At 47.7% G+C, this 12692-nt stretch overlaps 1 long non-coding RNA gene across 1 annotated transcript; it reads right to left on the minus strand.

The window, feature by feature from the left end:
- Window positions 1–5311: 5311 nt before the first annotated feature.
- On the minus strand, window positions 5312–11002 carry LOC108803811. The gene is made up of 3 exons (XR_001942303.1): window positions 10920–11002; window positions 6951–7101; window positions 5312–5413 (listed from the first exon to the last, which is right to left on the minus strand). It is a non-coding gene; the product is annotated as an uncharacterized LOC108803811 (long non-coding RNA).
- Window positions 11003–12692: the final 1690 nt, after the last annotated feature.

The raw sequence follows: 12692 nt of genomic DNA on the forward strand, positions 1-12692 counted from the left end.
ACATCCCCTTCTCTCTGCATCCTCTTCTCTTTACATTTTATGCACCCCCTTTCCCTTACATACCCTGCACTCCCTTCTCTACATTTCCTGCATCCCCTTTCTCCTACATTCCTTTTCCCCCCTCTTCTCTCTACATTCCTGCACCCCCTTCTCTCTACATCCCCTGCACCCCCTTCTCTCTACATCCCCTGCACCCCCTTCTCTCTACATCCCCTGCACTCCCTTCCCCCTACACCTTCTACCATTCCACTCTGCAGTGAGATGGCCTCATTGATAAGTAAGGACACTGTCACTGGGCAGAGAGATGGCACTTGGTGATGCTTATCCATGAAGACAGAAAAAGTCAAACCCGCGTAACAAAGTGAAACTAAATCAGAGAGGAGCACAAAAGAGGCTTTTCGGGGTGATAAAGGGTCCAGCATCTATGATGAGAGCCTCCTGTGCCCGGAGCATTCTGGGAAATACAGACGTAACTCTTCCCATTGACAGACATAAGATCAGATAATATCCCCGTCTATGTTCCTATCTCCCCGATCAGCCCGGCGTCCCCCCCTCTCCCCCCGTCTCATCCTTGTAATCACTTGAGAGGCCGCGGACACCGATCTGCCTCCCTGAGCCCATTGTGATGAATGGAGGCGATATTACTGACACATGGAGGAAATGATACAGAAGGATAAGAGGAACGCTCCAAAGGCCATTACACCGCCATTCAGTGAGGCTTCAGGAAAGAGCCGTCATGATCTCATTACTGCGCTGCCGCCGCGCATCACCCACCGGACGCTGCGCACTTTAGCGTATCACACACGCGTTGCATCGACTGAACCAAGGCGCGGCGTAATCATCTGCAGAGGGGCAAATAGATGGAAGCTGAGGGATTCTAATCTGTGCCCGACCGATGGATCACCAATCTGCAATGCGTGTGGCATCAAATCTGAGCTGTAGATTGTCCGCCGGCGGTGGCGGCACGAGGTCCTCGAACACCCGCGGCGAAATGGCCAAAGTGCCCCTCCCTCCCCCCTCCACATTAGCTGCACACTACTGCAGCATCATAGGTTGCAGATCCCGCCCTTTTTTGTGCCCTCCCCTGCCTAGACGTCCAAGACAGCCGCCACTTCTGCCTGCCCCTCGGCCCGGCCCTGTCTGCTGGATTGTGCATTCATGGTTGGCTTCCATCGGGCGTCCTTGTGCACCTCTGTCCTGTTCAGCCACTCATGCCCCTCTGTGATGCCAAACAGAGGTTGACACCACTCCTTTAGAGCAGGGGTGGGCAACTCCAACTGTGCTTCAACTACAAATCCCAACCTGCCTCTGGCTCTGGGAGTCGTACTTGTAACTGCCAGTCTCGCAATGTCTCATGGGACTTGTAGTTCCACAGCAGCTGGAGGGCTGGAGATGCCCACCCCAGGCCTAGAGCCTATGGCTCTGCAGCTTCCTGTGTGGCCATCCTGCTCATTAAAGCATCAAAAAGCATGGTCAGCCATAATCCCACCTCAGCCATTTCAACAGACATTACAGACGCGGTCCACTGTTGTCACCATCAGGAAACCTGACAGACGACGCAGCAATCCGTATAACATAGAGCAATGGAAGCACGCACTCTAAATGCATTACAGGGTGACGTGTGACACAGATATAATCGCGCAGACTGAGGCCGTAAATTAGGTGCGTGTTTAATTTTGGCCGGGCCGGCCTCAGGGCGAATGTACGCGGCGTTTTATAATGTGCTAATGTACTAAACAGACATCAATCCCGCTCGGCAGCTGAGCCGCAGACATCACTCACTGCTAATGCCTCTGCTGCCTGCAAATCCCCAAAGAGAGATCCCGGGCTCCGTTGCCAAGGCAACCGGATTACGCCCCATCCCTCAAGTTGAGTTAGTGTTGGAAGTCGCTCTCGAGGACCGGCCTCCTCGTCCTGAAAACCCAGCCGCACACTCTCGGTGCGCGCACCAATGAAGATCGATGCCACAGCGCCGTCCGCCGCGCTCCTGCGAAAAAAAATCGAAGCTTTTCCTTCTGAATAATTAAAAAGGAAAAAAATAAACCCTCTCCGGAGCCATTTGTTCCCACAGCAAAGGCGGAAATTATATTTCCAGGTTTAAGTGTACCTGTCACGTGCACGCCGCGTCCGTCCATTGTTACATAACAGTCACTTATAACGATCATCAATACCGGTGACACGTTCTCTGAGGCGGCATTCACACCTAAGCGGTGCCTGTTACGTGCGTCTTACACGCATTTCTTATGAGTGTTTTTTGTGTGTTTTAATGAGCAGATTGCGGCATAATCATGTGCATGAGAAAAACGCGCTGAATCTGCGCAAAAATAATCGCACTGTGCGTTTTTCAAGCGTTTTCCATTGAGTCAATGGGGAGAAAACGTGTTGAATCTGCCCCAAAGTCTTGTATTGTGATTGTAATGTCTTCCCTATATTGTACAGCGCTGCACACACTGTTGGAGCTATATAAATCCTGTAGGGATGCACCGACACCGATACTAGTATCGGTTAAGGTGCCAATTCCAAGTATTTGGGCAAGTACTCGTACTCGCCCAAATGCTCCGATACCTAGCACGAGTACTTCCTGTATCAGGAAGCCGGGCAACGCGTCATTACACGCTGCCCGGTTTCCTGATTGGCCGGGAAGCGGCTCCATGCTCTCTTGTCACTTGTCCTTTAACCGGCTTCCTGATTGCCCGGGAAGATGGCCTATCAGGAAGCCGGGCGCCGTGTAATGACGCAGCGCCCGGCATTCTGATTGGCCGGGAAGCTGGCTTCATGCTGGCGAGATGACGAGGGAGGATGGAGCCGGCCTCCCGGCAAATCAGAAAGCAGGGCGTCGCGTCATTACACGGCGCCCTGTTTTCTGATTGGCCGGCCAGACGGCTCTGGGTGGGTACCGGAGGAAGGCCGCGTTCTGGCTGGAGAGGCCCCGGGGGTGACAGGCTGGACATACCAAGGTAAAAGGGGACAGACATTCTTCTTAATCAGGAAGCCGGGTGACGAGTCTTTACACGCCACCTGGATTCCTGAATTGTGATCGGCGAGTACCGAAAAAAGTACCGAAAAAATAAATAAATCGGTACTCGTACTCGGTACCAAAATACCGGTATCGGTGCATCCCTAAAATCCTGTATAATGATAATAATAATTTCTGCTTGTGACAAAATGCTCAGGTATGAAGCCAGGGCCATAGAACTGAACTGGATCCTGGGTTTGAACTAGGAATGTCCAGATACCAGTGCCGATACTCAGCATTTTCATGAGAACTCCCAGTGTTGCAGCTGGGATCTGACTCTGGCGCTCCACCAGTGTCCTGAAATCATCAGTCTCTATTGTTTTAGAAAAACTGTCACATGACAATAAACAAAAATGTATCAGTACTCGTACTCGCAATACTGGTATCTGTGCATCACTTGTATATGTTTATAAAAACACAATCATACATTATAACAGAGATGTACAAATCCCGGGAGCTCCGTGTGCTCCTTACACATGACAGCTGCCTCCTAACTTCTGATTTTTTCTCTAGCCTAGTCTTGGAGCTCCAAAGTATCGGTACTTGTACCGAGTACTATACTTGGTATCCGAACATCCCTAGTTCAAACATTTTGTCGCGCTGAATGATGCGCGACAATGCGCGTACGTGTGACTGGAGCCTTCATGTTTACTGGATTATTATAACCAGATTTTGATATCTATACATTGTTACATTTATGAATCGTGTCATGAGACTTGTGTTCAGATGTTTATATTTAACAATGTCTCATTTTATAGAGAAGTTGATACATTTCATTAAAGGAGAACTATGAGGTAAGTGAAAATCCCTCCTCCTCATAGTTCGAGCCGACGTGTGACAATGAAACTGTCACACGTCGGCTCAAACGGCGCGGGGGGGGGGGGGGGGGGGGGGGATTTCTTTGTTATCCTTATAAACTAATATAAACATTACATTTTCTGCATGCTCTTATTGGACTTTATACACCTCCACTGTTGGAGCGACGCCCCATTTTTGTCAAGAGCGGCCTCATCCAGCCATTGTGCCTCGTCCCAATCCTTCTGATCCAGTGATAATTTGAATCCAGTGTGCCACATTTTACAGGCGCCATGTTTTTTCATTCATTTCATTCGCCATTTTAAGACGCCGCATTGGGACTTATTAAAGGGTGACGGGGAAATTTTGCATTTAACAGACATCTCGTCATCAGTTCTCATCCTGGAATTCGTTTTCTGCACTTGGCTGTTCTCGGTCAGTAAATCTCTGTGGTCGCTGGGATCCATATTCTGGTTCTAGGCCCATGGAAATTCAGATTGAGCGTTCTCAGGGTATTTAGGCCCTCCCCCTCCCGCAGTGATTCATCTTTACAAATCCTTTAAATCCTGAAGAATAATTAATTCTACAAAACACGATCCAATCATAACAAATTCACAAAATTATATACAGTGATTTTACTTTAAAATAGTCAACAAAATACCGCCAAATGCCCAAAAGGGTGACTGTAGCCAAAACATTTTTCTTTTTGCTTTAAGTTAAATGAGAAAGGGTCAGACCCTCTGTCAGGTTTTTACTGCTGTTTGTATACCCGCTGGGAAGATTTAGGCTCTCCATGTGTCCTGGTTGCAGCTGTCACCAGAACAGAAATACAAGGGGAATCTTTCAATAGGGACACCTGTTCCCTGTTCTGGTGACAACTGATTTTATCTCAGTTCCTGATGTGCCATTAGGACAAAAAATTCTAAAAAAATTTCAGTTGTCACCAGAATAAAGGGGACATCTTCCAATATGGGCACCTTTTCTAATGACAACTAAGAGGGGATTTAGTCCAACTTCTTGTTGTGTTTTAGGACAGGAAATACAGTAAAATTTTCCACAACAAAAAGACAGGAAAACAGCACAGACAATGTTTTTAATTATTAAAATAAAATATTTGGGCTATAGATACTCTTTACAACTGAACACAAGGCAGATGTTATATATACAATAATATTTATTTCAAATCAAATTTTAATCCCCAATACCTGAATAATATCAGTTTCCTGTCATCCTGTCACAATATTGTGACATGCCAGGAAGTTTTTGATGCAGACTTGTGAAGTTACTGACAGGTCCACTTTAAAAAGTATATCTATCTTCTTCAGCACTAACTAGGGGTGCCTTATGAACAGCATGCTTTTTTTTCAGGTCAGTGATTCACTAGGTATTGAACCCATGGTTATAATTTCAACCTGTACCTTTAAGAACAAGTCAGCCAGAACACCTATTGTATCTCTATAATGACAGGTCCCCTTTAAGGCACAGTCCACTTACCCTGATGAAGAGGATCTTCTCTCCCACTTTATACCTCCCCTGAGAGAGGCGTTCCACACAAAACTTGTTGGGGCATTTACAAGGAGGGTCCTGAGAAATATGCTGCACCTGAAACACACAGGGGCTCGGGTTAGGCTGCGCTTCTGCAGGCAATATATGAAAGTGCTTTGAGGAAATTTCTGAGGGTTATCATTACACCCAGAGCTATGATAGAGAGATACAAAGTAACATTGTTTATAAACATTGATCAGAGGGAGATAGAGAGATACAAAGTAACATTGTGTATAAACATTGATCAGAGGGAGATAGAGAGATACAAAGTAACATTGTGTATAAACATTGATCAGAGGGAGATAGAGAGATACAAAGTAACATTGTGTATAAACATTGATCAGAGGGAGATAGAGAGATACAAAGTAACATTGTGTATAAACATTGATCAGAGGGAGATAGAGAGATACAAAGTAACATTGTGTATAAACATTGATCAGAGGGAGATAGAGAGATACAAAGTAACATTGTGTATAAACATTGATCAGAGGGAGATAGAGAGATACAAAGTAACATTGTGTATAAACATTGATCAGAGGGAGATAGAGAGATACAAAGTAACATTGTGTATAAACATTGATCAGAGGGAGATAGAGAGATACAAAGTAACATTGTGTATAAACATTGATCAGAGGGAGATAGAGAGATACAAAGTAACATTGTGTATAAACATTGATCAGAGGGAGATAGAGAGATACAAAGTAACATTGTGTATAAACATTGATCAGAGGGAGATAGAGAGATACAAAGTAACATTGTGTATAAACATTGATCAGAGGGAGATAGAGAGATACAAAGTAACATTGTGTATAAACATTGATCAGAGGGAGATAGAGAGATACAAAGTAACATTGTGTATAAACATTGATCAGAGGGAGATAGAGAGATACAAAGTAACATTGTGTATAAACATTGATCAGAGGGAGATAGAGAGATACAAAGTAACATTGTGTATAAACATTGATCAGAGGGAGATAGAGAGATACAAAGTAACATTGTGTATAAACATTGATCAGAGGGAGATAGAGAGATACAAAGTAACATTGTGTATAAACATTGATCAGAGGGAGATAGAGAGATACAAAGTAACATTGTGTATAAACATTGATCAGAGGGAGATAGAGAGATACAAAGTAACATTGTGTATAAACATTGATCAGAGGGAGATAGAGAGATACAAAGTAACATTGTGTATAAACATTGATCAGAGGGAGATAGAGAGATACAAAGTAACATTGTGTATAAACATTGATCAGAGGGAGATAGAGAGATACAAAGTAACATTGTTTATAAACATTGATCAGAGGGAGATAGTTTTGAATGTACTCTGTTTCATTTATCTGCAAATCAAAGAGATGAACTTCCATCTGTATATGATTTCAGTTAAAGTGACCTGACACAATATATATATTTTAATGTAAATGTTGTTCCTATTTAATCCTTTTATGAATCTTTAGTTTACTCTAATCAGCCTAATGAACTCATCATAATGTGATTTAGGAATAATAACACACGCATTGTTGCATTTTAGTGACAGGTCCTCTTTGAGGTGATCACATTCACATAATCAATACATATAATTCGGAAGCCTTACTGCGTCATCTAAGAGTTTCCCGACGCTCTTCTTTCCGGACGATGACTTTGTCGGGGAAGGGGACGGTGACGGCGTTGTCGGGGTCGATAGCGTTTCTTCCTGTTCTATCTCCTTTTCCAGTTTTATCAAACCGGGCGGCTCCACGCCAAACCTGCCAATCAGAGAGTCACATGATCAGCTTCCATGTATAGTATATAGGCAGCACGGGTAGCGCCTGCTTGTATCACACAGACATGCGGCACAATTTTTACACATTTAAAAAAAATATTTGACACCCAAACTGAATTTTCAGTCTAAATTACCCAAATACATTCCAGGTGCATGAAAACAAATGTTGTGCAAAATCTTCCAGTTTGTTTACTTTATAAAGAAAGCAGCCACAGCCTGAGTAGAAAAGCCCATCTCCTGCCAGCATGCTGCAGAGAAGGTCCTCTGCTCTCTGTGTGGGGAAGCAGCGGTCTCTCTGCAGAGGTCAGACACGCCCCCTGCTGAGACAGAGCTGGAAACCTTCAACGGGGAGTGTGAGCTTTGATGATTGGAGAGCTCTGACTCAGCAAGGGACATGTCAGACCAGTGGCGGAGCTAAGGAACAAAGGGCCCTGGTGCAAGATTTGTTTTTGCCCCCCCCCCCCAAAAAAAAACACAAACACAGCGCTCTCCTCCCGCAGCGCTCGGCCGGCTGTCACTTTCTCTCCTCCCCGCTGGGACACAGAGCAGCGCCCAGCGGGGAGGGAAGAAAGCACGGATGCGCCGCTGTATCAGCAGAAAAATTGCACTTTTGGCATTTAGCCAAAAGCGTCATTTCCGGACGATATCTTTTGGCGGCCGATATGGCGAGCACATGGGGGCAGAAGATATCAAATTGGGTGCAGGCCTGTCAGGAGGACGCCCCACCTCCTTAAAGGTACAGAGACACACAAGGAATCCCGCACATCCCATTGGCATCTTGGAGCACATGCCCCCATGTGCTCCAAGATGGAGACTCTCATAGTTTAGAGTTAGGACCGCACTATAAGAACCCTTTTCCTGCATCATGCTGTCAGGGGGACAGGCTTTTCAGTATTACCAAAGAGGTCCAAAAGAGGTCAAAGCCTCTTGAGAACGGAAGGTATTCACATGTCTCATTCCATCACATATCCCATAAATAAGAGGATCATTCCTCATTTCAGGAAAGGGGCGGGGCCATGCAAATCAATCCTTTACACCCCATCAGTCACATGCACATCCAGTACCACTGCTGTATTGTGCAAATAATCTGCAGGGTTATTCTGTGTCATTGGGTGCCAAGCCCTCCTCTATAGAAGCCATGGCAGTGGCGTCACTAGGGGGGTGCGGCCCAACACCTGGGTGACACCATTAAAGGGGTGACACCAAAATGAATGACAGTCACTTTGATGTCACCCCCTCTGTAAAGTCAGGCACTCAGTCATGAACCAAGAGCCCGACAGTTGTTCCAGAGAGGAGGGGACCCGGCAGCATATCTTATCCCATTGGGTGAATGTCCACTCCTCCCTCTGCCACAGAACACAAGCACCCATCACCAAGATGGCCGCCGGTGTGCCGGCAGATAACATTGCATGATGCATCACACGCATGTGTGAGGATGTCACGTGCAAGCGCAATGGCATCACTGCGGGGTGTCACCCGGTGCTTGCTCAAGGTCACACCCTGCCTCGGGACGCCCCTGAGCCGTGGTCGTGGTACATTGCGCCGATGATGGCCGACAAGCCGGAAACAGCTCTATGCAGTTTGGAATAAATGCCTCTATAAGGGGTTAGGTAGGCAACCTCGGCACTCCAGCTGTGGTCAAATTACAACTCCCATGATGCATTGCAAGGCTGACAGCCACAGGCATGACTCCCAGAGGCAGTTGCATGAAGGGAGTTGTAGTTTCACCGCAGCCGGAGTGCCCAGGTTGCCTACCCCTGAATATTAGGCTATATTTGCACTATACCCGTGGGGGTTCTGGATGGGCACTGGGCTGATGGGGCATTAAGGGATGATTTGCATGGCTCCGCCCACTGTCCTGTAATGAGGAGTAATCCTCCTATTTTGAGAGATGTGATGGGAGACATGTGAATACCTTCTGTTCTAAGACAGATGTACTGTACTGATGAACCTAAATACACATGCACACATTGCTGGATCAATGGCGACTGTAGAATAACGCTGCGCACATTGTAATGTGATGGTTCACTTCTCATCGCCATGTATTGGACAATCGCCCGGGACGGGATAAGGAATGATACCATCGCATTGTAATGTGTGTGTGTGTGCAGGGCCGGTGCACCACTAGGCAAACTAGGCAGCCGCCTAGGGCGTACTGTTGCCTAGGGCGCAGGTTTGAACTCTCACCCCTCCCACGGCACCTCCCCCATCTATTTCAAATTGCAAATTTACAATAGCCAATAGCAGGCTGGCTATTGTGCCCGCCCACTGAGCAGAAGAGCGGAACTAAGAGACAACTCTCTCTTTCTCTCAGGTCCGCTGATCTGCTCAGTGGGTGGGGGTTTCAATAAACAAGTCTGCTATTGGCTATTTCAAATTAAAATAGCCAATAGCAGTCTGGCTATTGCTCTCCTGGCTGTTTACATTCACCTGTCGCCTACGGAAGCTAGCCAGCAAGAGAATGGGACTGTGGGAGGGGGGGAATGGGGGTTGCACCGCGGTACCTGGGCTGGGAGGCGCAAGTAGCTGGTGTTGCCTAGGGCGCAAAATAGCCTAGCACCGGCCCCGTGTGTGTGTGTGTGGTCAGCGCCGGGGCGCCAAGAAGGGCGGCGAGACGTTATTAGAAGCGTCAGCCTTTGTCTGTTATCGCAGCCCCTCCATGAGACGTTCGGCGGAGCCGAGATGGGAACGGTTACAAGAATTCCATCCACTTCCTGTCTGTCTGGGCCCCCTCGGCCGTAAATCTCAGAATTCCCTCTGGGCCCCCCGGGCCCCGACACCTGCACGCAGGCCGAGTCATAAAAGAACCTGCTGGAAAACCCGCGGGCCGCGTCTGCCCCGAATGGCGGCGATATCAGACGCCGCCTGGAAGGGAAACACACACGGAGCTATTTATAGAACGACGGGAAAAAGTCAAATGGAAAAACGAGACGTTCTCCGCGCGGAGCTAAAAAAGATCTCGGCGGGCCGCGGGGCAGCCAGCAATCGCGGGTTACCCCGGAACGCCATGAAAGAGAAACGTTCCCCCGTCGCTCCTCTCCCCCGATATCTTTTTATTAATTAAATGACTTTCCAGACATTGTAAATCTAGCCGCCAGAAGCCCCTCCCACATTCCCCCAGGTGACGGCGCCTCCATAATGAGCGCTCTTGTTGGGGATTTCTGTCCGTTGTGGATTTTTCAGGTGATGGATGGTGGAGCTGCGCGGAGACACTACAGGAAGACGTCCCCATGTGACCCCTCCATCCAAACATGGAAGTATAGGAAGAGTCCCTGTGCTAACCCTATACCTTCCCTTCTCAGCCGTGCCGTGGAGGAACCAGAACATCCCTCTTGGTGCAGTCTACATCAAGTGAAATCCTGGCAGTGTAGTAGAGGCAGAAGTCCAGCCCTGATCATCAGTTTGTCACTCTGCTCTCTCCTCCTATCAGCATGCTTCTTCCCCTCTCTGCCAATCCTCCTTCCACCAGCCTACTACTCTGTCCACCTTTAGGTGATCTTTGAAATCTCATCAGACTATCCCACCCCCACCTAGCAACTGGACTTCTCCCCTCTCCATCAATTCATCCCCACAAAGCTCCCTCCTCATGTATCACTGGCCCCTCCCTCTTAGATTGTAAGCCCTCAGGGGCGGGGCCCTCCTTACCATCTTGTCTTGTATTGTATTTGTAATGTCTTTCTTATATTGTACAGCGCTGTGCAAACTGTTGGCGCTCTATAAATCCCGTATAATAATAATAACATTGTAAAAACGTTAGGTGAGAGGTGAAATATGTAGAGAATGTGAATCCGAAACGCGTACCTCGCTGCTATCCTGCCCAGCTCCAGGAGGCAAAGACACACTTCCCGCGGCTGCTTGTGAAGGACTAGGAGACAAAAGACGGGAAAATCATTTATATATCGGCTACAACAATATATATAATATCAATGTTATCTTTTGTGTTCATTGTTTCACCCAGAACAATCCGTCATTCACCCAGAACAGTCGGTCATTCACCCAGAACAGTCGGTCATTCACCCAGTACAGTCGGTCATTCACCCAGTACAGTCGGTCATTCACCCAGTACAGTCGGTCATGCACCCAGTACAATCATTCATTCACCCAGAACAATTGGTCATTCGCTTAGAACAATTGGTCATTCACCCAGTACAATTGGTCATTCACACAGAACAATCGGTCATTCGCTTAGAACAATTGGTCATTCACCCAGAACAATCAGTCGTTCACCCAGAACAATTGGTCATTCACCCAGAACAATCAGTCGTTCACCCAGAACAATTGGTCATTCACCCAGAACAATCGGTCATTCACCCAGAACAATTGGTCATTCACACAGAACAATCGGTCATTCACACAGAACAATCGGTCATTCGCTTAGGACAATCGGTTATTCACCCAGAACAATCAGTCATTCACACAGAACAATCGGTCATTCACACAGAACAATCGGCCATTCACCCAGTACAATCGGTTATTCACCCAGTACAATCGGTTATTCACCCAGAACAATCGGCCATTCACCCAGTACAATCGGTTATTCACCCAGAACAATCGGTCATTCACCCAGAACAATTGGCCATCTAGCTTGGAGGTTCATTAATTGAACAAGATGATCAAGTACAGCTGACGCGTTTCAAGCGGGAATGCCTCCCCCTTCTCCAGGGCTCTAAACATCTTCTAAAAAGCCTAAAATAGTTGGAGGAACAAGATCATCATATCGTGCGTTTCGGGGGAGGGTTCTGGCGAGTGTCAGCTGGGTCTAGAGTCTGGGACATGGTTGGCTCCCCTCATTGTTGTCAGAGGAGCCGATGTACTCCAGACCCTTTACCAGGGGCGTCCCAAGGCTTGGTGACACCCGGAGCGGAGACCGGGTGACACCCCGCTGTGACGTCATTACGCATGCGCGGCCGTCTTATTGACGCCTGCCGGCGGCCATCTTGGTGATGGACGCAGGCAGAGAGGAGGGGACGTTCACCCTGCGGGATGCGGTATGCCGCCGGGTCCCCTCCTCTCTCATGACACTGCCGGGCTCTCGGTCTGTGACCAAGTGACCGACTTTTTATAGGGTGTGACACCACAATGACTGTCAGTCATTGTGGTGTCACCCCTCCAATGGGGGCATCCAGGTGCGGGCCGCACCCCCCTTGTGACGCCACTGCCCTTTACCCAAAACACGTTGGCTGATGATGATTTTGGTCAGTACATGAACCACCAACTCTTTTAGCCCAATTTCAGGCTTTTTTGCAACGGTTGTGGAGAGCCCTGAAGAAGGAGGGGAGGACTTCCCCCTCGAAACGCGTTGCCTGTACTTGACGATCTTGTTCAATAAACGAACCCCCAAGCTAGATGATCGGATTGCCAGCACTGTGCTCCGGACTTTCCGAGAACATTTGGGGTGCAGAATGAACGCCCCGTGTACACAACCCCCGAGACATGAACAGTGACCCTCCTGTGACAGTGAATTCTATATGTTGCATCCAGTCATGTGATCTGCGTGAACGGCGCGCACACAATCAAACCAACAAACGCACCACTGATGAGGGAACTGCGGTCACAGACTTCTGCAGGTGCGTC

Source organism: Nanorana parkeri, unplaced genomic scaffold (assembly GCF_000935625.1).
Source record: "Nanorana parkeri isolate BGI_ZX_2015 unplaced genomic scaffold, ASM93562v1 scaffold4258, whole genome shotgun sequence".
Classification (NCBI taxonomy): domain Eukaryota; kingdom Metazoa; phylum Chordata; class Amphibia; order Anura; family Dicroglossidae; genus Nanorana; species Nanorana parkeri.